Genomic DNA, 21946 nt, shown 5'->3' with positions numbered 1-21946 from the left:
TTTTAGATCTCATTAGTATGCTATAGGAATGATTTAATAGAGAGAAATAGAAATTGATCACATATGAGAGAAAAGCAATAATTGCAATAATGAGATCTTGAAAGAAATGTAGACTCCAGAGTGAAAATTGAAGCCTTGATTTTATAAAAAGAAACTAAAAATAAAAAATAGAGAATACGGTACAGCAGGTATAAGAAGGATGATATGTTTGGAGATGAGATGAAAAAGTGCTTGTTTCTTTTTAGGTCAAAGCAGCAGGGATTGGCTAAATAAATATTACTTAAATATATACACATCAAATTCCATTTGCCCTGGTAGTCTGAGAATCACACTATATGCCTAAAGAAGTAAACATTCTATGTGCTTTGAATTATTCTGTAGTATATGGACGTTACTAACACTATCAATGTGATGTCTATAACTTATTTCCTTAATCTTTTAAAAAAATATGTAGTAGTACCTGGACGAGTTTATTAGTATTTATCGTATGCAATATCATACATGTCAAATCTAATTATCATTAATTTTACATGTGTGGGTATGCTTTGTTATGAAAGACCTGAAAATTTTTTGTTCATGTATAGAAAAATCTCCCTATGGGTAAAAGTACATCTTATATATAAATGGTATATTTATATTATACATTTCTATATGATATAAAATATATATTTACATATTCATATATTTATATATGAATGTACTGTTATCAGTCATTTAAAAAAAGCAACTTGAGGAGAAAAAGTAAAACTGAAGTAATATTGAAAGGCATGATAAGTAATATCTGTTTATACATATAGAATTAATTGCTTAGTTAATATTATTATAGACAACAGCATACAATTTCATTTTGAATCATGTTTAACAACAACAAAAAAAAAACATTTGAGTTTTTTGCTATTTTCTTTAGCAGTTGATTTCACACACCTACATGCCATTAGTGCTTTAATCTTCTAATCAAAATAACTTGAACCAGAAAAAACTTGCTTCCAATTATCAGCAATATAAGAAATATTATTGATTAAAATTATGTGACAATGTCAGAGCCACAACTATTTGTAAGGTCTATAAAGCTGTCTAGGGGCGCCTGGGTGGCGCAGTCGGTTAAGCATCCGACTTCAGCCAGGTCACGATCTCGCGGTCTGGGAGTTCGAGCCCCGCGTCGGGCTCTGGGCTGATGGCTCAGAGCCTGGAGCCTGTTTCCGATTCTGTGTCTCCCTCTCTCTCTGCCCCTCCCCCGTTCATGCTCTGTCTCTCTCTGTCCCAAAAATAAATAAACGTTGGAAAAAAAAAGCTGTTTAGCCTCCAACAAAAGGATTTTCAAACTGTGTTCAGCATCATACTGTGTCTATCATGATGTTAATAGTTCTCTTTCAAAATGCTTCCATTGCCCATAAAATTGACAAGTTATTATTTTTACCTTTCTAGATATTGTCAGTTCAAATTAGTATATTAAAAATATGACAAATCCTACAGTAAATAAATAACTTTTTATTGTATGTATTATTTTAAATTTTTTTTTCAACGTTTTTTTTTTATTTTAATTTTGGGACAGAGACAGAGCATGAACGGGGGAGGGGCAGAGAGAGAGAGGGAGACACAGAATCAGAAACAGGCTCCAGGCTCCGAGCCATCAGCCATCAGCACAGAGCCTGACGCGGGGCTCGAACTCCCGGACCGCGAGATCGTGACCTGGCTGAAGTCGGACGCTTAACCGACTGCGTCACCCAGGCGCCCCTATTGTATGTATTATTTTAAAGTTTATGTATTTGGGGCACCTGGGTGGCTCAGTCAGTTGAGCGTCCAACTTTGGCTCAGGTCGTGATCTCACAGCTCATGAGTTCGAGCCCCGCGTCGGGCTCTGTGCTGACAGCTCAGAGCCTGGAGCCTACTTCAGATTCTGTGTTTCCCTCTCTGTCTGTCCCTCCCCCACCCATGCTCTGTCTCTCTCTGTCTCCCAAAATAAGTAATAAAAAAAAAGTTAAAAAAGATAAAAAATATGGTAACAATGGCCTTATTTATGCTCAAAGGTAACCTGCCAACATACCCTGAGAAATGAGACACTACTGTTCTAGGAATCAGATAGAAAAATGTTATTTTAGGATATTCACCATACCTCATGTTTAAGGGAAGGGAAAAGATTTTGTAATTATGCCTGTTAATGGCAAAGGCGTGTGTGTGTGTGTGTGTGTGTGTGTGTGTGTGTGTGTGTGCGCGCGCGCGCGCTTTTACTTATGTCTTCGCTTCTCTGGTGAGCCAACATCATAATGTAGGATAAAATAAAAGCCATCTGACTTAACCATTCTTGTGAGATGTCTTTTATTGTTGTTAAACAATTCCACCATTCCAGCATAAATCCCTCTCTCTCTGTTCTCCCAGGATCACCTCATACCTGACTATTTTCAAAAAGAATGGCAGGGGCACCTGGGTGGCTCAGTCAGTTAAGTGTCCGACTTCGGCTCAGGTCATGATCTCACAACTTGTGGGTTCGAGCCCCATGTCGGGCTCTGTGCTGACAGCTCAGAGCCTGGAGACTACTTCGGATTCTCTGTCTCCCTCTCATTCTCTGTCCCTCCCCCACTCACACTCTGTCTCTCTCTCAAAAAAAAGAAATAAACATTTTAAAAAAATTTAAAAAAAGAATGGCTATTATCATTCCATTAGAATGACTATTATCAAAAACACAAGAAATAAGTTTGGCTAGGATGTGGAGAAAAGGGAAAATTTGTGCACTGTTGGTAGGAATGCCACTATGGAAAATAGTAAAGAGGTTCCTCAAAAAATTAAAAATAAAAAGACTGTATGATGCAGCAATTCTACCTTTAGGTATTTATCCAGAGAATATAAAAATACTCAAAACAATGTTTGCACTCCCATGATTGTTGCAGCATTAGCCAATAGCCAAGGCAAGATATGGAAACAACTTAAGTGTCCATCAACAGATAAGAAAGAAATGATATATAATTGAATATTATTCAGTCATATTAAAGAAAGAAATCTTGCCATTTGTGACTTGAGTGGAACTTGAGCACATTATGCTAAGTGAAATAAGTGAGACAGAGGAAAACAAATACCATAATACAGAGAACTCATAAATACAGAGAACTTATTGGCAGTTGCCAGAGATATGGGTTGGGAGGTGGGTGAAATGAGTGAAGGAAGTCAAAAGGTATAAACTTCCAGCTATATAATAAATGTCTGGAATCCAATATACAACATGGTGACTATGGTTAATAATAGTATTTCATACTTTAAAGCTGCTAAGAGTTTGGGTCTTAAAAGTTCTTATTAAAAGAGAAAACGTTTGTGTAACTATGTATGAAGACAGATATTAATTAGGCTTCTTGTGGTGATCATTTCACAGCATATGCAAATACCAAATAATTATGTTGTACACTTGAAACTAATATAATAGTACATGTTAATTGTATCTTAATAAAAATCGTGTGTAAATGTAAAGGGCTTAAGTAGCCAAAAAAATTTGAAAAAGATAAATAATATTGGAGCACAACCATACAAGATTTTATGATTTATTATAAAGTTCCAGTATTAAAAAGAGTGTGATATTGACATAAATAAAGAAATGGAACATGAATCTAGAAATAGACCTACACATATAGGGACAACTGATATTTCATAAAGATACAAATACAATTATTGGAGGATAAAAGTATCCTTTTCAAAAAATGATGTTGGAACAGTTGGATATCTATATTCAAATAATAGACTTCAATGGATACCTTACAATATATGAAAAAGTTCAAAATAGATCAAAGATAAAATTATAAAATCTAAAACTATTACGTTTCTAGAATAAAATATGTAAGAAAAATTCTATAACTATGGGTTAAGCAAAGATTACTTCTTTTGATAGCAATGAACGTGATCCAAAAAGAATATGTTGATAAGTTGCACTTCATCAAAATTAAACCTTCAGGTCTTCAAAAGACATTGTTAAAGATTAAAAGTCAAGTCATAAACTGGAAAAAAATATTTTTAAAACATATATCAGATAAAGGACTCATATATAAAGAACTTTCAAAACTCAATTATAAGAAAACAAATATCCAAATTAAAAATTGACAAAAGATTTGAGCAGACATTTAACCTGAGAAGATACAGAAATACTGGAGATAGAGATTTTAATCATTGTTCCTTTGTGTGGAACACAATGCTAAGATTTGTCAGTGGAGAAATATTCTAAGAAGAAGGGTTTTCATCATTTACTTCTTGCTTGTTTTGAACAGCTGTCAGGGTAAGAGTTATGGGGACATTCAGCGATACTCTATTGAAGCTGCTCACTCAGAGCGTTCAATCCCCTTGACTTCACAATTCCAGCTCCAGTAGAGTGAACATCTCTCTTCAGTTCTCCCACTTCAGAGACCACAGAGCCCAGGTCTCATTCTGCATTGCAGATGAGAACTCTCCCTGTATACAAAGCATTCTTTCTGGGAGTGTAGACTGGTAAATGTCCACATATGAATCGCTTTTCAGTAACCAGCTTCATCCAAAGGAAAGAATGTGATCCAAAAAGAATATGTTGGTAAGTTGAATTTCATCAAAATTAAAAGCTTCAGGTCTTAAACATCACCCTCCCCAGGATCATATCAAATCTAATGACTGGTGGATGTGTAGGTATGAAGTCCCAGTCTCCTTATCTTAATTTAGGCAACTTCGAAGGACCTCCCAGCTCCAGAACTTGCCATGGTATTAGCTGAGGCCTTTCTTGCGAATTGTATCACAGTTCAATTTCTCTCTCTCTGATTTGCTTTCTTACTTTCTCATCAGTGTAGTTTTCAAGAGCAATTCCCAACAAACTTTTGGCATGAAAAACTCCATCTCAAAGTCTGGTTCTACCTTGAAATTACGGCTCTCAGTAATTACCTTAAAGTAATAGATAGACTCAAATTTTATTATACTTACTTTTCTAGAATATTTGATAGCAGTATATTTTGTAACATGAAAATATTTGTTCCTTTTATCTTCTTGTGTATCAAATTACCAAAAACTTACTGGTTTCAAACAACATATATTTATTGTCTCACAGGTTCCATAGGTCAGAGTTATAGATGGAGATCACTAGGTCCACTGCTCAGGGTCTCACCCAACTTTAGCTAGGTTCTTGGCCAGATCTGCAAACTGATCTGAGGCTGAAGGTCACCTTTCAAGCTCACTTGTTGGCAGAGTTCAGTTCTTTGTGGTTGTGATAGGAAGTCTCTCTCTCTCTGTTTTCTTTCTTTTCTTTCTTCCTTTTTTCTTTCCTCCATTCCCTCTTTCTTTCTTGCTTTCTTGCTTTCTTTCTTTCTTTCATTTGCCTAGTTATTGACCAGAGATACTCTTGGCTCGGAGGTTGGCAACCGATCATTGCCACATGATCCTATCCATAAGATCTCTTACAATGTGGTAGGTCATTTCCTCAAGACCAGGTCAGGTGAAATCATCTGATACTTTACTTTCTTTAAGGGCTCATCTGATAATCTTTCTCACCCAGGATAATATCACTTTCGATTTACTCAAAGCAACTATTGGTAACTGCTCATGGGAATAATAGCTCATCATATTCAAAGGTCTTGCCCACCTCCAAAAGGGAGTGATTTGTAAAATATGGCAATAAAGGTTTGGGCCACTGGGTATCAGTTTAACATTCTGCCTACCGTGATATTCATATAGCATCTTCCTTCATGTGATTATGTAACTTTTAAAAAGTGTCCAAAATACTTTAGTTAAAATGTGAACTACAGATTGCAGTTTCGTAGGCATAATTGAACTGTGCTGGTGAATTTCACTGAGAAAGAAGTAATGGAAGAGGAGTTAAGGAAAGGAAAGAGGGAGGAGAGAAAGAAGAATCATTGGACTGATTTATCTTTTGTAATGCAATCCAAAGTCTACTATGAATAAGAAATTGCTTAAAGTAGGGACACTTGGGTGGCTCAGTCAGTTAAGTGTTCAGCTCTTGGTTTCAGCTCAGGTCATGATCTTGCAGTGAGTTTGAGTACCATGTAGGGCTCTGCTCTGACAGCACAGAGTGTTTGGGATTCTCTCTCTCTCTCTCTCTCTCTCTCTCTCTCTCAATCTCTCTCTGCCCTTCCCTGCTCTCTCTCAAAAAAAAAAAAATTAAAAAAACTTAAAAAAAAAGAGAAATTGCTTAAAGTAGAAATACAAAAACTAGAAGTGACAACATTTAAGTTTTAAGATGTAATTTGTAATGTAGTATAACTTCTTATCCTTTCCTTTTTAAAGATTATTCTTGCCGAGTAGGAACCAGATGAAGTAAACTTGGAAAATTCCACTTTTATCTGTGCCCCTGTTATTCATTCCTTACCTTAGGAGAAGAAGCAATTTCCCAAGTGAATGAGTTTTGCATTAATCAATTGTACATGCTCCACCCATCTCTTTTGAGCACATCTTTCCAGATTTACCAGTAGAAAGGACATCACCCTGCTCTGGTTTCCAGCCCACAGAGTTCCCTGTATCAGAGGTTTGTGGTTGTCTGTTTCTCTCTGATTCTGAATTTGGGCAGGGGAGGAAGAAACACTAATCACTGGCTCTCTAAAATATCAGCAACCATTAAATGTATTTAATGCATGTGCATTTAGAATGATGAAGGGCAAGTGGAAAATCCCTAGAAGATCAAGTTCACATGCTTTACAATTTTGAAAAAGGTTAATGGCTTTAATATGTGGTGCCCTTCTATATTTGAATTCTGTACTTTGGTTAAAGGTATGCATTTTAATCTTTTAATAGGTTTTTTTTTTCAACTTTGTTAGTTATGCATGCTTTGCACCTGCTTCCACAGCTGTTAACCACTATGTCCTCTAAATTACTTCTTGGATTTTTTTTAGAACTTTATTTTTCTGTGCTTCCTATTAGTTCTCTAATTTGGTGTCATGGAGTGGATTTCCACTTCTGAATTGATGATATGCTAATTTGTCTGGAAAATAATTTCTGAAACCCCGAGAATTTTTGTTCAGTTCCATATTTACTACAGAGCATCAGTTTAAACATCAGGCAATTGGTTATGTCTTGGTGTCAGATAAGGCTGATTGCCTTCAGAAAGCTTTTGGCATAGCTTCCACATCGACATCCTGATTGTATCACATTCATAAGGAGAAACACATTGCCATCCTACTGTGTTAACCAAGTTATTAATTATAGATTTCCACTATTTCCACATCAGGCACAAGAGTAAAGGTGACAAACCTGTAATTATGCCTATGGAGTGAATGTATTGCTATAACAAATTAATATTTATAAAGCTCTTTCATATTATTTTAGAATGCTTCCAAAATCTTATTTACTACATGGGTTTTAGCAACATTCTAAATCACACAATCACACTTCATTTTCAGAATTTTTTATTTCTAAATATAATCCTAATCCTTCTCTAGGCTTAGAAAATAAAATTAATGTGGTTATATATATTTCTATGTGTTCTCCCACCTGGTTAAACTGATACATTAATCAAAATACCTGATAGTCTTTGATGTCTTACAACCTCAATTTGTGCCATTTGGGGACATAGGCTTGCTATACTTGTAACATATAATTTCGAATGAAATATAATGTGATATTTATGAATAAGAAATTTTTTTTTTTAATTTTTTTTTTTTCAACGTTTATTTATTTTTGGGACAGAGAGAGACAGAGCATGAACGGGGGAGGGGCAGAGAGAGAGGGAGACACAGAATCGGAAACAGGCTCCAGGCTCTGAGCCATCAGCCCAGAGCCTGACGCGGGGCTCGAACTCACGGACCGCGAGATCGTGACCTGGCTGAAGTCGGACGCTTAACCGACTGCGCCACCCAGGCGCCCCAAGAAATTATTTTTTTAAAAAATTAACATGTTATGTGACATGTGGATAGCTTATAGTTTTAAAATGTCCACTTATGTGTATTTAATATTTTTAATGAGGATTAGGGTTTTCCTATATTCATATGTCATTCATGCCATAAATACTTACTTTAGGCAATATGTATGATGCTAAACTGAGGGAAATCATAATATTCTATTTCAGATTTTTTTTATATCAAGTAATAGATTTATCATGCTTATTTTATAGAAGTGTTCTCATGTACTTCTATTGTTAATTCTAAGTGAAATATTCATAGAGACTTCACTGCACTTATAAAATTCAGCTTATATAACACTCACAATCCTAGAATCTATGGTGAATTGCTTTAGTTAACTCTCATCAGACCCTATTTATTCATTAATGCATGTATTCATTCAGCAAATATGGAAAGTCTCATTCTGTGCAAAGTATCCTGCTAGACCTAAAGATACAAGAGTAAACTGCAGAGCTGAGGTACCCAAGTCCATGGAGCTTCAAGTTGATACTTTAAAAACTATATTTTATAGTGGCACCTGGGTGGCTCAGTCAGTTAGGAGACTGACTCCTGATTTCAGCTCAGGTCATAATCTCCTGGGATCAAGCCCCACATTGGGCTCCACACTGTCAGTGAAGAGCCTGCTTGGGATTCTCTCCCTCTCTCTCTATCCACCCTCACCTCTCAAAATAAATAAATAAACATAAAAAAAATACATTTTATGGATATAGAAACTTTGGTCTATATATAACTCTCTGTTAGAGCCACTCTGCCAATCTCCAAACCTAAATCATCCCTACTTATAACTGTATTTTAATAGCACTCATACTGCTGTTGAGCCGACTGCACAAAGGAATATGCAATGTAATCAATACAACTGTTTTTATTTTGTTCCTAAGTCCACTACCTTTTAAAAATCTTCAGAACATTTTCTCTCATGGGTTATAGCAAATCTACACCCATAATATTTACTAACAGCTATTGCCTTGCTTATAAATTCCCCAGGAGTTTTACATAAATGTGTACCTAGGGAAACAACCTTTTGCATCTATACTCTGCCTAACTCTATCCTAGAAAACTCACTTCCCCACTCCCCTGTCATTGCATGAACAGACATTTCTCTTTCCACGTAAGTCCCATCTACTTACCCCTACACAGATCCTTAATTTTTGTGGAGTTTCTTCACATCTTAAATCTCTGCTTTCAAGAGATAGTCTATGGTATGTGTGTTAGTCGAGAAATCAGGGTTTCAGGATAAAAAACAATTCCAAGTGATCATGGACATATTCATATCCAAATGTAGTTTTTCATATATCTTTCTCATCCATGTGATGTATTGATAATCAATACATAAAATCTTAGTGTAGCTAAAACTACTTTAACATTCATCTATGCATATATCCCTTTCATTTTAGTATTGCATTCGAACAGTTACCCTCACATGTAAGTGTGGATTCATTCATTTAGCCTGAGAAATATTCCATAATTTATACTTCCAGCTCATATCCTCCAATTCAACCATTATATCTATATATAGCAATTAGCATAATTTTCAATAAATTCAACATAAAACTCACAATTATCTTTCTTGACTATCTTTTTACATCAAAGTCATATTTGTCAATAACATTTACATGCTTTCTGTTTTGACTAATTTTCTTTTTAGTCTGAATAATAGTTGGCACCAAAATTTGAAATTCCTTCCTTTATGTGTCACACCTAATTTATAGCCCTTGGGTTAGTATAGAATAAACAACTTATGTTCTACTTTACTAGATATACTTAATCTTAGCAATACAATTACATTTCTCCTATCATAATTTGAATTGTTCTGTCATTTCCCCATTAAATTAGATTTTATGGTAATTATAAAGAGACATTTTACATATTGTGAGTTTGTTATAAAATGAGAGAGTAAATGGATTGAACACATATTTTGTATTTAAGGTATTTGATTTTCGAAAGAAGACATATAAAAACAAAAAGGAAAAAGAAATGATGAAAATGCATTTTCTTTTTTCTAAATAAACTATTATAAATATATGCCAATTATTTTTCAAATATAATACCTAATATATAAGACATACATAATATACATATTTTGTTTATTTGTTTGTTGGTCACGTTAAGAAATGTTAATATAATAAGGAAAATGCCTTAACTCCTGGGATTTACTCAGTAAAAGGTTATAGATCTTCTGAGTTCCTGCTGTTCTAGGTTATTCTTTGGGGAAAAATATTTCAGGTACTGCTTAAGGAAGGGGGAAAATATCGGACTCTGAGCTTGATTCCTTTTAAGAATCTGGCTATATATATATGTATACATATATATATACATATATATATAGCGATAATCACTACATAGCTGTTATGTAGGCACATACATAATAGATTGCTATGAAGCCAAAGTGGGATGGAGCAAGGATAGAATGACTATTGCCTCCAAAAAAGTTATGTTACATTTAATGGAGTAGTTTTTCTCCCTGTGTAAGCATGTTTGCTTGTAGACCTCAAACTACAACTGGCTTAATGTTTACAGATTTTTAAACATTTTTTTTAATGTTTATTTATTTTTGACAGAGAGAGAGACAGAGCATGAGCGGGGGAGGGGCAGGAGACAGGGAGACACAGAATCCGAAGCAGGCTCCAGGCTCTGAGCTGTCAGCACAGAGCCCGACGCGGGGCTCGAACTCACAGACCGTGAGATCATGACCTGAGCGAAGTCGGACCCTCAACCAACTGAGCCACCCAGGCACCCGTATTGTTTACAGATTAATAGCAGTATCTGTTATTTTTGTTGCATAAATTGTGTTAATATAGATTTAAAAAATCAAATAACTTCAGATAGAAACTTTTGAAAGAGTCTTGAAAAACAGCAGTTATAGACTGAATGTTTGTGTCTCCCCAAAATTTGTATGTTGAAGACCTAAACACCAAGGAAGGGTTATAAGGGGATGAAAGGAGAAGGCAACCCAAAGGGAGAGCCCTCACCAGATATAGACATTGCTGAGACATTAATCTTAGACATGCAAACTCTAGAATTGAGAGAAAATAAATTGCAATTGTTTAAGCCACCCAGTCTAGTATTGTGTTATGGTAGCCCAAGATGACTAAGACAAATATGCAAGTCAGTATCTATACATGTCTAAATGTTTGAATGCTCATGTGTTTATTTTACCAGAAGTAGGAATATGAAAGAAAGTTTTAACATTATAAATAATACAAATGTATTCAAGTATTTTGTAAAAATATTTTTAAGTGAGAAACATTCAATAATGCATTAATACAACAATTTAAATCACTCTGTGGGATTTTCAACTATGAACAGATTTTCAACTTATAAAACAACAAAATTCAGAATAGTAGTATAAATGGAAGTTGTGAAAACATATGGTAATAAATACCAATAAGGATACTCTGAGAAGGGCACCTGGGTGGCTCAGTCAGTTGAGTGTCTGACTTCAGCTCAGGTAATGATTCATAGTTTGTGAGTTCAAGCCCCACATTGGCTCTCTGCTATCAGCACAGAGCCCACTTCAGATCCTCTGTCCCCCTCTCTCTTTGCCCCTCCCTGCTCATTCTCTCTCCCTGTCTCTTTCTCTCTCCCCCCCTCAAAAATAAATAAAACATTTAAAAAAAGATACTCTGAGAAAACAGGCATTAACATTTGATCTTATTATTTCATACTTCATTATTATCCTAAACAATACAATAAGTACATATGTATGTTTTATAAAATAACTTGACCATGTGGTGGAGGTGAATTTATAATAGTAAAATAATTTATTATTAAAATATAAACCTATGTTTAAAAAATGAATGTTACATTTATAAGTATGTATAAGTATACATTTATAAGTATATATATTTGTATACATTTATAAGTATATGTTTATACATTTATAAGTAAATATTTATACTTCTATTTATAAGTATATATACTTGCATTTATAAGTATATATATTTATAAGTATATATATTTATATACTTTTATAAGTATATTTAAAAGTATACATTTATAAGTATATATATTTATAAGTATATACATTTATAAGTATATATATTTGCATGTACTTAATAGTTAAAAGGTTGTTTAGACATATTATTATGTACATGATACATTTTATGTATGTATGTACAAAATAAAAAAGTAACTGGTAATATTCCATTATCCCATATTAATGTCATAATTTAATACTCAAATGAAAATCTTGTAATATAAATTCTAAACTACACCAAGTCTTCTAGCAACCTTAATGCAAAATAAAATCTTATTATTACCTAATGAATTCATAATTTACATTAAAATATCAAAATGTATTTAAGACTCATGGTTTAAAAGTTTGCAGCTTTAAACTTATTATATTGTCAGGTTTTAAATGTGAATTGACCTACGAAGTCAAATGAAAATACTTGAATACTCAATTAAAATGCTTAGTTAATGTCACTTGAAGAAGCTAGAGAATTAGTTAATATGATTAGAAATATTTTTTTTAAAAGCACATTTAGTAATATATTATTGTGATGGACATAGATAATGTTCTTTTTTTGAGAAGTAGCATAAGCAGTTTTTTACTCCCTTTTAAAACTGTGTCTATGGGGCACCTTGGTGGCTCAGTTGGTTAAGCGTCCACCTTCAGCTCAGGTCATGATCTCACGGGTCGTGGGTTCTAGCCCCGTGTTGGGCTCTGTGCAGACAGCTCAGAGCCTGGAGCCTGTTTCAGATTCTGTGTCTCCCTCTCTCTCTGCCCCTCCCCTGTTCGCGCTCTGTTTCTGTCTCAAAAATAAATTAAAAAAAAAAATTAAAAAAATTAATAAAAAAAAACTGTGTCTAAACACTTTACTCCTACCTACAATTCTGAAATAAAAATTAAATCTGTTTGTTTTTAATGTAAATGATTACTTTCCACAATTACAATATTATAAAAGGACCATGAATAACAGACAAATAATCATGAATTTGACACCATTTCATGAAAAAAAAAGATTTCTTGGTGCATTCTAAAATAGTGTCAAATGATTTAGTGACTTTTCTATTTTATTATGCATAGAAAAAATATCCAATATAATTATTTCAGTTGTAAAATAATGTTAAGAAATTAAACACAGTTAAAATATATAACTTATATTTAAATGGATAGCATAGAATAGCATTTTTAGGTCTTAGTTATTTAAGGCCTTGTTTACCTTGTAGTTATACAAAAAAAGTGTTTTACGTTTTTCTACAATAAAAAATCTACTGAATTTAAATATTTAATGGTTGCAGACTTCAGTGTACCACTATTTTTTTAATGATAAAAAAGTATATTATTCTATGTACGGTTGATCTAGTTACATAGATCATACGTTTATTGAATTAGAATACAAATAATTCTTTCAAAAGATTTTCTTTCAATAAGCCTTAAAATGATAAAACATGCAATATATCATGATCAAGTATTACATGTGTTTTAATGACATCTGGATTTATATCAATTTAAAAATAGAACTTGTAGAAACATTGTTTATTAATTTTAATGAAGTATTTTAGTAAGAATTTTGACATTTAATTCATAATTTGACTTAACAAAACAACTAAACAAGAAATATTAAAATTATTTAATATTTTTCCCACAAAGTCTTCCCACAAAGATTTGGGAAATTCAATACTTAAAAAGGACAATGAAAGCTAAGTTGAAGGAACACACACACACGCACACACACACACACACACACACGCATCTACAACAAAGAGCCTTTAAAATTAAACATGAAAATCTAGTGTATCATTATTATAAAATCACTAAGAAGGATAGTATATCAGTGTATATCAGTTTATACATACTTATGATCATAAGTGATGGAGCTTCATCAATTTATCTCTCCAGGATTCATCTCCTTTTCTTAAAAAAAAAAAATTACTACAAGGAGTAAAGTTTCTTTAGAGTTTCACCTTTGGGTTTTGTTTTTATTGTTTTTTGGGGTAGTTTTTTCTCTAGTTCTAAATAATGGTCTTGATGATGATATAAGACATACTAGATATATATTATCACATAAGTATTGCCAGGTAGTCTATAAGCAAAAAATAGAGCCAACCTAAAATTAATGAGAATTTGGCACTTATTTACCCTAAACAGAAATCAGAAAGTCTTAATAGATTGCAAAATCTCTGATTAAAAAGATAAAATTATTACATAGTATGGCTATTAAATGCTCTTAGAGATATTTTGCATTACTTTTTGAGTTGTGAGGACTTTTTTTTATAACAGGTAGTAAGATATAATTACCATGACATAAAATCCATCCTTTTAAAGTGTACAAATCAGTCTTTAGGTATATTCAAAGAGTTTAGCATGCATCACCACTTTGGGAAATTATCACTAATAAAAGAAACTCCACACTGATTAGCAATTATTCCTCATTTTCCCTTATGCCCAGACCCTGGAAATTACTAATCTACTTTCTGTCTTTATGGACTTTCTATTCTGGACATTTCATATAAATGGAATCATGTAATATGGGACCTTTTATGTCTAGCTTCTCTTCCTTAGCACAATGTTTTGTTTTGTTTTCCTTTTTTAAGATCCCTCCATGCTATATTATGTATAGTTACGTATCACAGAGTTCAACTTATCTGTTTCATCCTGCTTTCTTCACTCCTTCCTAAGTACTGTTGCAGAGTACTCTCCAATAAACACTGTGTATGTGAATCTCTTTCTCTGAATTGTTTCCAGGGAACTTGGCCTTGGACACAGAGTACATAGAATTAACGTGACAAAAAGAAAACAAGGAGTCTTCCCAGTAGCCATTAGCCACCTCAATATGCTTTCTGTAACACTTAGCTTAATTTGTTTTATTATTACAGCACACCAGCCTAGAAAGCATGTGTTTACTTCATATTTCAATTCACTTTAGTGTAGTGGTTGAGGGAACTGGCTCTGAAGATAGACAGATCTGGGTGTGAATGCCAGCTGCACCTCTCACTAGATCTGTAGTTACACACTGCCTTCATGAGAATTTGATGGCAACCTTTAACATATATAAACCTATCAGCATAACACCTGACATATAAAAGTAATAAAATCAGTGTTAGTTGTACCTATTATTAGTAGTAACTAAAAATGAATACAACAAAGTATTCATAATTTTAAAAATTAATATTAGTGGACATAAAATCTCTATAGTTAGATGAACGGTCTTTCCATTACATACAAGGTATTTGCCTAAGGAAGTTAATATATTTTATTCAGATTTCATATTCCAAGGTTTTTAAATTTGCTGTTTTAATACAATTTTAATTTTAAAATATCCCTCTGTGCTATTGGGGATAGAAGAAATGCACTAAAAGTACATGATAGGGTTTTGCAAGTATTGGCCTCTCCTAGCCACGTTTCATAATTACAGGCTCCAACTTAATAAAAGTTTATTGCTGTTAGGTTTTCATCCAAAGTGTAATATTTCATCCAGAGTGTAGAGTGTTGCAGTTGGCTGGTTTGTTTGAAGTATTTTTTGTTTGTTTTGTTTTGTTTTGCTTAGATTATAACATTAAAGCATAGAATCTTTGGTATAATGTATGTCATTTTCCCTCTAATTTAAATAATAGACTGAACTAAAAATCCATGGATGATAAGGAAAGTAAAAGATCACAAGAAACATAACAGCAAGGGAAACTGTTTAAGAAAATGAGTTGTCACCTTCGGGCCCTCATTTTAAGGTTGTTCTGATAATGGAACCAGGAACTTGTAAAAGACTAGATCAATCATCATTTCAATTAAATTTGTAACTACCTGGTTTAAGAAGTATAGTCTTATTATGTTTCAATTATAATTATGTCTACTTGATGCTTAAAATTGACACATTTTGTTAAACAGTAAAAATTGTATTTTCAAATTATTATAGTTATGAATTATTCTAGTTATGCAAGAAATTAGCGGGGTGCCTCGGTGGCTCAGTCAGTTCAGTGTCCGACTTAGCTCAGGTCATGATCTCATGGCTTGTGGGTTAGGGCCCCACATCGGGCCCTGTGCTGGTATCTCAGAGCCTGGAGCCTGCTTTGGATTCTGTGTCTCCCTTTCTCTCTGCCCCCTCCCGTGCTTGCGCTCTGTGTGTGTGTGTGTGTGTGTGTGTGTGTGTCTCTCTCTCTCTCTCTCAAAAAGTAACCATTAAAAAAGTAAATTAGAAAAAATTTTCTTTATTTTTATTGAAATTATTCTGCATTATAAAATAATAAACAATGCATACCATTTTTATAAGTTTAATCACAGTATGACTGTACTTTCAGTTGTATTAGAGGCATTGCTGACTAAAAATAATGTTTTATACCAAGACTAAATTGAAATATTTAATTAATTAATTTAATTAAAATTGAAATATTTTCTCATTTCTTTCTAATTTTTTCATCTTTATCTTTTAAATTTTTTTTAACTTTTTTTTATTTATTTTTGAGACAGAGAGAGACAGAGCATGAACGGGGGAGGGGCAGAGAGAGAGGGAGACACAGAATCGGAAGCAAGCTTCAGGCTCTGAGCCATCAGCCCAGAGCCCGACGCGGGGCTCGAACTCACGGACCGTGAGATCGTGACCTGAGCTGAAGTCGGCCACTTAACTGACTGAGCCACCCAGGCGCCCCTCATCTTTATCTTTTAACTTATAACTTTAATCTTGTAATTTTAATTTTTTATATTATAGTCTAACCTTTTTATTTCACCCTTTTTGTTTCAACAAGTATTTCCAAAACTGCTCTTACTCTTACACGTTATTTTCAATAAATATGGAGATGAAAATATGAAAAAAAAATGGTGCCTAAAATGTTCTTATTTGTTCTGAATTGGATTTCTTAATTATAATTAATGAGTTATCAGTTGTCATTACAACCAGATAGGTAAGAAAGTAGAGATTAGATGCAAATAAAATATAGATAATTCAAAGCAATGTGACATTTTAAAATTGTCGTTTTTATACATCATTTGAGACTATTTTTTATAAGAACTACTAGTGGGTATAAATATGATTTAGTCATTCATCATTCAAATATTCCTGCATGATTTTTTAATTCGAACCTTATATGTTTGAATGTTACATTACATTGCTACGACATTTGAAAACTCAACACATCTAACTAAATATGTTGGTTCACTTGAAACTATATCCAGTTCTTGATTTAATATGCCCTAATTAATATGATGACATTAACTTATTTTCTAAAAACATTGGCTTACTTGGGGATTAGGAAATATATAACAAGTTGTTATATCAACTAAGCATTCTTATACAAATACAAAAATATTAAAAAATACATGTAAATACCTGGCTATCTTATTATAAGCTACTACATGATGTACCCAGTGTAAATTCTAATTACCAAATTCAGTTATATTTTAAGTTGTTTTTAATTAAAAAAAATTTTTTTTAATGTTTATTATTTTTGAGAGGGAGAGACAGAGAACAAGCAGGGGAGGGGCGGAGAGAGGGAGACACAGAATCGGAAGCAGGCTCCAGGATCTGAGCGCTCAGCACAGAGCCCAACAAGGAGCTCCAACTCAAAGACCGCGAGATCATGACCTGAGCCGAAGTCTGCCGCCCAACCGACTGGGCCACCCAGGCTCCCCAAGTTGTTTTTAATTTTTAAAATAAAAATGCTACGTTACTTTTATGAGATGGTATACAAGGATTTAGCACTACTTTTCAAAAGGAGTATAAAATTTGATAATGTTAGTATAAAGTAAACCACTTATACCTAAAGTTACTTTAATACAATAGAGATTATTAGTTTGTTATCTCAATTAAATTGAGTTCACTTATTTTATTTAATCAGTGTGCTTTAACCATCTTGAAGCTTAGGTTGTGCCTTTTGATGTCCATTGGAGTTTCCAATAACTTGAGATTCTATCCAGTTGTTAAAGGTATATGTAAGGGTCATATTTTTAACTTTTATTTCCATCTCCAATTTTATATGCAATAAGAGTGTACAGGAGTAATTTTTATTGCTTTGTCTTACGTATTAATTGGGCACATTTTGATTATTTTTTTCCATGAATTGTGTGGGGTTTTTTGTAAATCTCATTGATAATACATTTTTATAAGTTTATATAAAACTCAGTAAAGCATAAAATATTTTGATAACTTTGAAGTGTTTGATGAGGCTGATCTTTTCATTTTCACTGAGTTTAATGGAATATCCCTGTAATCTTATATTTTCATATTTGTCATTTTTCCTTACATGTTTTCTTTACTCATTCTAAGCCACAAAGTCAAATTCTGAGTAGACTGAATAATTCAATTTTAAAGTATTTTTTTATTCACTACAGAATGCACATAACAATATTTGCTGAGAACATATTACTGTCAGAAACTCATTTAGGCATTAAAGATAGAATTGTTAACATTTAATAACGAAATTTTATGGTTTCATTCTATCACAGAATTAACAAAATATTTATTTATAAAATCACTGAGGAGTCACACATCACTATTCTCTACATCAATGAAAATAATCTAACACCTGCTATTGGTGTCATGGCACACATGAGTGAGAAATTTCTATTTCCTTTGATTTTTTTAAAAATGAGGTCCCATAATTCAATTGCATTTGTGTATCATTTTTCCAAACTCTTTTTGAAATGAGCCCGTATTACTTAGATTATTTAGTCATTCCAGTCATGATGATTAAGATAATTTTTTATGTAAGAATACTGTTTATTTTCTAGCTTCCCTTTTGTGTTTTTATACACACAACTTGGTGCTTGCTATTTTTATTACATTAAACTGTTCACAAAGTTTTCACATGATGTCTTAATTTGTGTGTAAATATGTCCTCTATAACTTTTAATTTTCTTTTCCATCATTATGCAGAATTTATATCTCATAATGTGATAGAAACACGCATCACAGAAGAAGGTGAATTACTTACTAGAGATACATCTAACTAGATGGATTCCCAATATTCAAGCAATGTTAATGGCAGGCACTGTAGTGCATGACTGCTGGAAATCAAACAAACTCATGTTTACATATTCATTTCCAGAATTCATCTGCTTAAACATCTTGTCCCTGATTACATAAACAATTTAATGTCACGAAGTTTTCACAGATATATTCCAACTGCTATAGATGTGCAGATTATGAAAATGTTAACATTATCCCCTGGAAGGAAAAACAGCTCAATTATTTGTTACAGTCTCTTTTAAAGTAAATAGTTGGCTTTTACTTTTTTTCTTTTTTTTTTGAAGAATTTTCTGGGGGAAAAAAAACAGTGAACAATGAAGAAAAAGGAAAATGAGAAAGTATTTAATGTATATTCTCAGTTTTAAATATTTGTTTCATTGAGGTATGAAAATTGAATATCATTAACAGTATCTTTTCATCTGGTTAGTACGTATTACATTTTCTTATTTTCTAAATCATAGTATTTATTATCAATTCTAATGTGATTTCACCTTTCCATTTAAGTCATGATGTAAGAATCTTGGCATCTGGTGCTTCTTACTTTATTCCAAGTTAAGGTCAGAGTTCAGTGTTTCTCAAGCAATGTGTTTAGCTTCTCTAGAATTCTGCTTTTATTCAAAAGGTAATCCTACAAAAAGACATTTTTAATCAGTTATGTTCATTAAATCATTTTCATGAAAATAACTTAGTACTACAAAGTAATTTAAGGACATATGTTAGTTTTGACCGAGTGAAGGCCAAAAATACCATAGCATAATTTTTTTAAATAAATAAATTATTGTAATTTAAAAAGGGTAATATAGGGATGGTTTGTTCTTTACTTAGTATATGTTAGATAAATAAGCCACAAAATAAGTCACTTTCTATTCAACACAACAACATATATCATATATTTTTAATGTTGCATTTTGCATCATTTGTACTAATTTTGGATATTTTTATTAATTTTCTGTTAAAGTATAATTTTTCAGCTATATTTATGCTTTCAGTTATATAAATAATATAGTAAGAAAATCTAATTTAAGACCATATGAGCATTCAAAATTTTACTTATTATTTAAAGACACTCATGCATGATTCAACTTATTATGAACTTGGAAGTTATCAGTGTTGATTTGTAAGTATTGGGCACTTCTATCTTAAAGGGCATCAAGGTTGTCAAGTCTCAGAAATTCTGTATAACATATTATCTACTTCTTTAGCCATGTAGCTGGGAATGGGTATAAACATGGATGAAAAATGGTATGATGGGAAGGTCTATTGCATTCATAATCTGACAATATCAGAGTATACACAGAGGAAACTTGTTTTTCAATATTTTTCTGATTCCTCGTTACCATCTCAACTGAAAAGTAGTAGATTTACTGAAATCTTCTATCAGGCTTTATTTTCTAAACAAGGAATTTATTATAGAGCCCCATTTTTAAGGGGAAAGATATCATGATAGGAACTGAATGTATGACCCCCTCTGTGTATAGCATCTCTTCTACAATTGGCTCCTGAGAGAGGGGATTTTACATGAATAGAAGTTTACAGGCCTCTAAACAAATATGTGCTCTCTAAGCAAATACCTAAATAAAATTAAATAATCTATTTTTAGATTTTATGTATATTTTACTTTGCTGTCTTTTTTAGCTCTTCTACGTGTTCATCTCACAGGATGCAATGTAGCCAAAGTCAAAGTGTTCACTCTAACAAGCCCCTGCTCTCATGACTTTTTCTTCACTTCATAAGTGACAGACAACTAAGAAGTCCTTTTCTTCTTTGGATTTTTTCTTTATATATTGCACCCTCACAGCATATATATTTAATTTCTATTAATAATACCAAAAATAATAAAAAAGAACCCAGAGGTGAGCATGATATCTTGAAAAATGAGTGTTTAATATCCTTTTACCTCAGTCAAGGACTTTTATGTTGACATTCAGAGGAGTACTTAAGACATTTACAGAAATGAAAAGTTATGATATTTGTGTTAGTCCGCTAGGGCTGCCACAACAAAATACCATAGACTGAGTGACTCAACCACAAAAATTTATTTCTCACGGTACTGGAATCTAGGGATCCAAGATCAGGGTATCATCAGAATTGATTTCTCCTAAGCCCTGTCTCCTTGACCTGCAAGAGTGCTGTCTTGTTGTGTCTTCACATGGCCTTTTTTCTGGGCATACACATCCCTGGTATCTCTTCCTTTTCTTACAAGAACATCAGTCATCTTAGATTAGGGCCTCACTCCTATGACCTCATTCAACCTTAATTATTTCTTTAAGGTTCTATCTCCAAAATAGTCACATTGAAGTTTAAGCCTTCAATATATAAATTTGGTGGTGAGGAGGCATAATCTATTCCAGAAAAATACTCCTTCAGAGTTAATGTGACAACTGGTTAAAGGATGAGAAAACATTGAGGTGATATTTTGTGTTGTATGCACATGTGTTTTTCTTCTATGTAATGTGGTCAGAACACACAAGATGTTCAGAAATCTTTTTTTCTAACTGTAGGCATAAGAATATTACATTTCCTAGTCCCCATGACATTTAGGCAAATTCTTTCCAGTGAACTTGGGTAGAAGAGATGTATATCACCTTGGACTAAGCCAATACATCTTCTTTTCTTTCTCTCTTTCTCCATAGACAAGATCAAAGCAACATATCCAGAATATGACTAGAAGAGACCTGGGAAGATGGAAATGCCACAAGAAGGAGGACACAAGAGTCCCTAAGTCTCCATATAAAGGTGCTTGGCAATTCCCTATTTGACTGTGTATATATATGATGACATCTCATTTTGAATAACAACCAAAATTTCACGTGGTTTGTTATGTTATTTTTACCTTGAATTATAGTACTTTTCTAACAAAGACTAAAATGTGTGGTATTGGTTTAATATTCAGAAAATTGGCAGCAAAGTAAGTTTTAGTGTTTTAGTGTTTAGAAAGTTTTAGTGTTTAGAAAGATGGCAGTCCATGTTATGTGGTGATAATATATTGCTTAAAACCCCTCTCATCTCCCATAACCTGGGAAGTAAACCACATACATACTGAATTGGTGGATATATAAGAAGAAAGTGGAAAATTAAAATTCATAGTGTTTTTGGATTATTATTGCTTGTACTTGGCAAGATATTCCTATGGAAGATGAGTTCTGAAAGGACCAACCAGTTTGTAAGCAGACATGAAAGGGAAACAAGTAATTCAGATCT

At 32.9% G+C, this 21946-nt stretch overlaps 1 long non-coding RNA gene across 1 annotated transcript in view; it reads left to right on the top strand.

The window, feature by feature from the left end:
- The window catches only part of LOC147581965 (uncharacterized), a 31942-nt gene extending 10388 nt beyond the window's left edge, over window positions 1-21554 (top strand). Inside the window, exon 2 of the long non-coding RNA XR_015249806.1 lies at window positions 21379-21554. This is a non-coding gene — a long non-coding RNA (uncharacterized LOC147581965). The remainder of the gene's footprint in view (window positions 1-21378) is intronic.
- Window positions 21555-21946: the final 392 nt, after the last annotated feature.

This window comes from Puma concolor, chromosome B1 (assembly GCF_028749965.1).
Source record: "Puma concolor isolate L17-30 chromosome B1, mPumCon1.1.hap2, whole genome shotgun sequence".
In the NCBI taxonomy this organism is placed as follows: Eukaryota; Metazoa; Chordata; class Mammalia; order Carnivora; family Felidae; genus Puma; species Puma concolor.
Note: the sequence above shows the minus strand (reverse complement) of the source record. Positions and strands in the feature narration are given on the sequence as shown.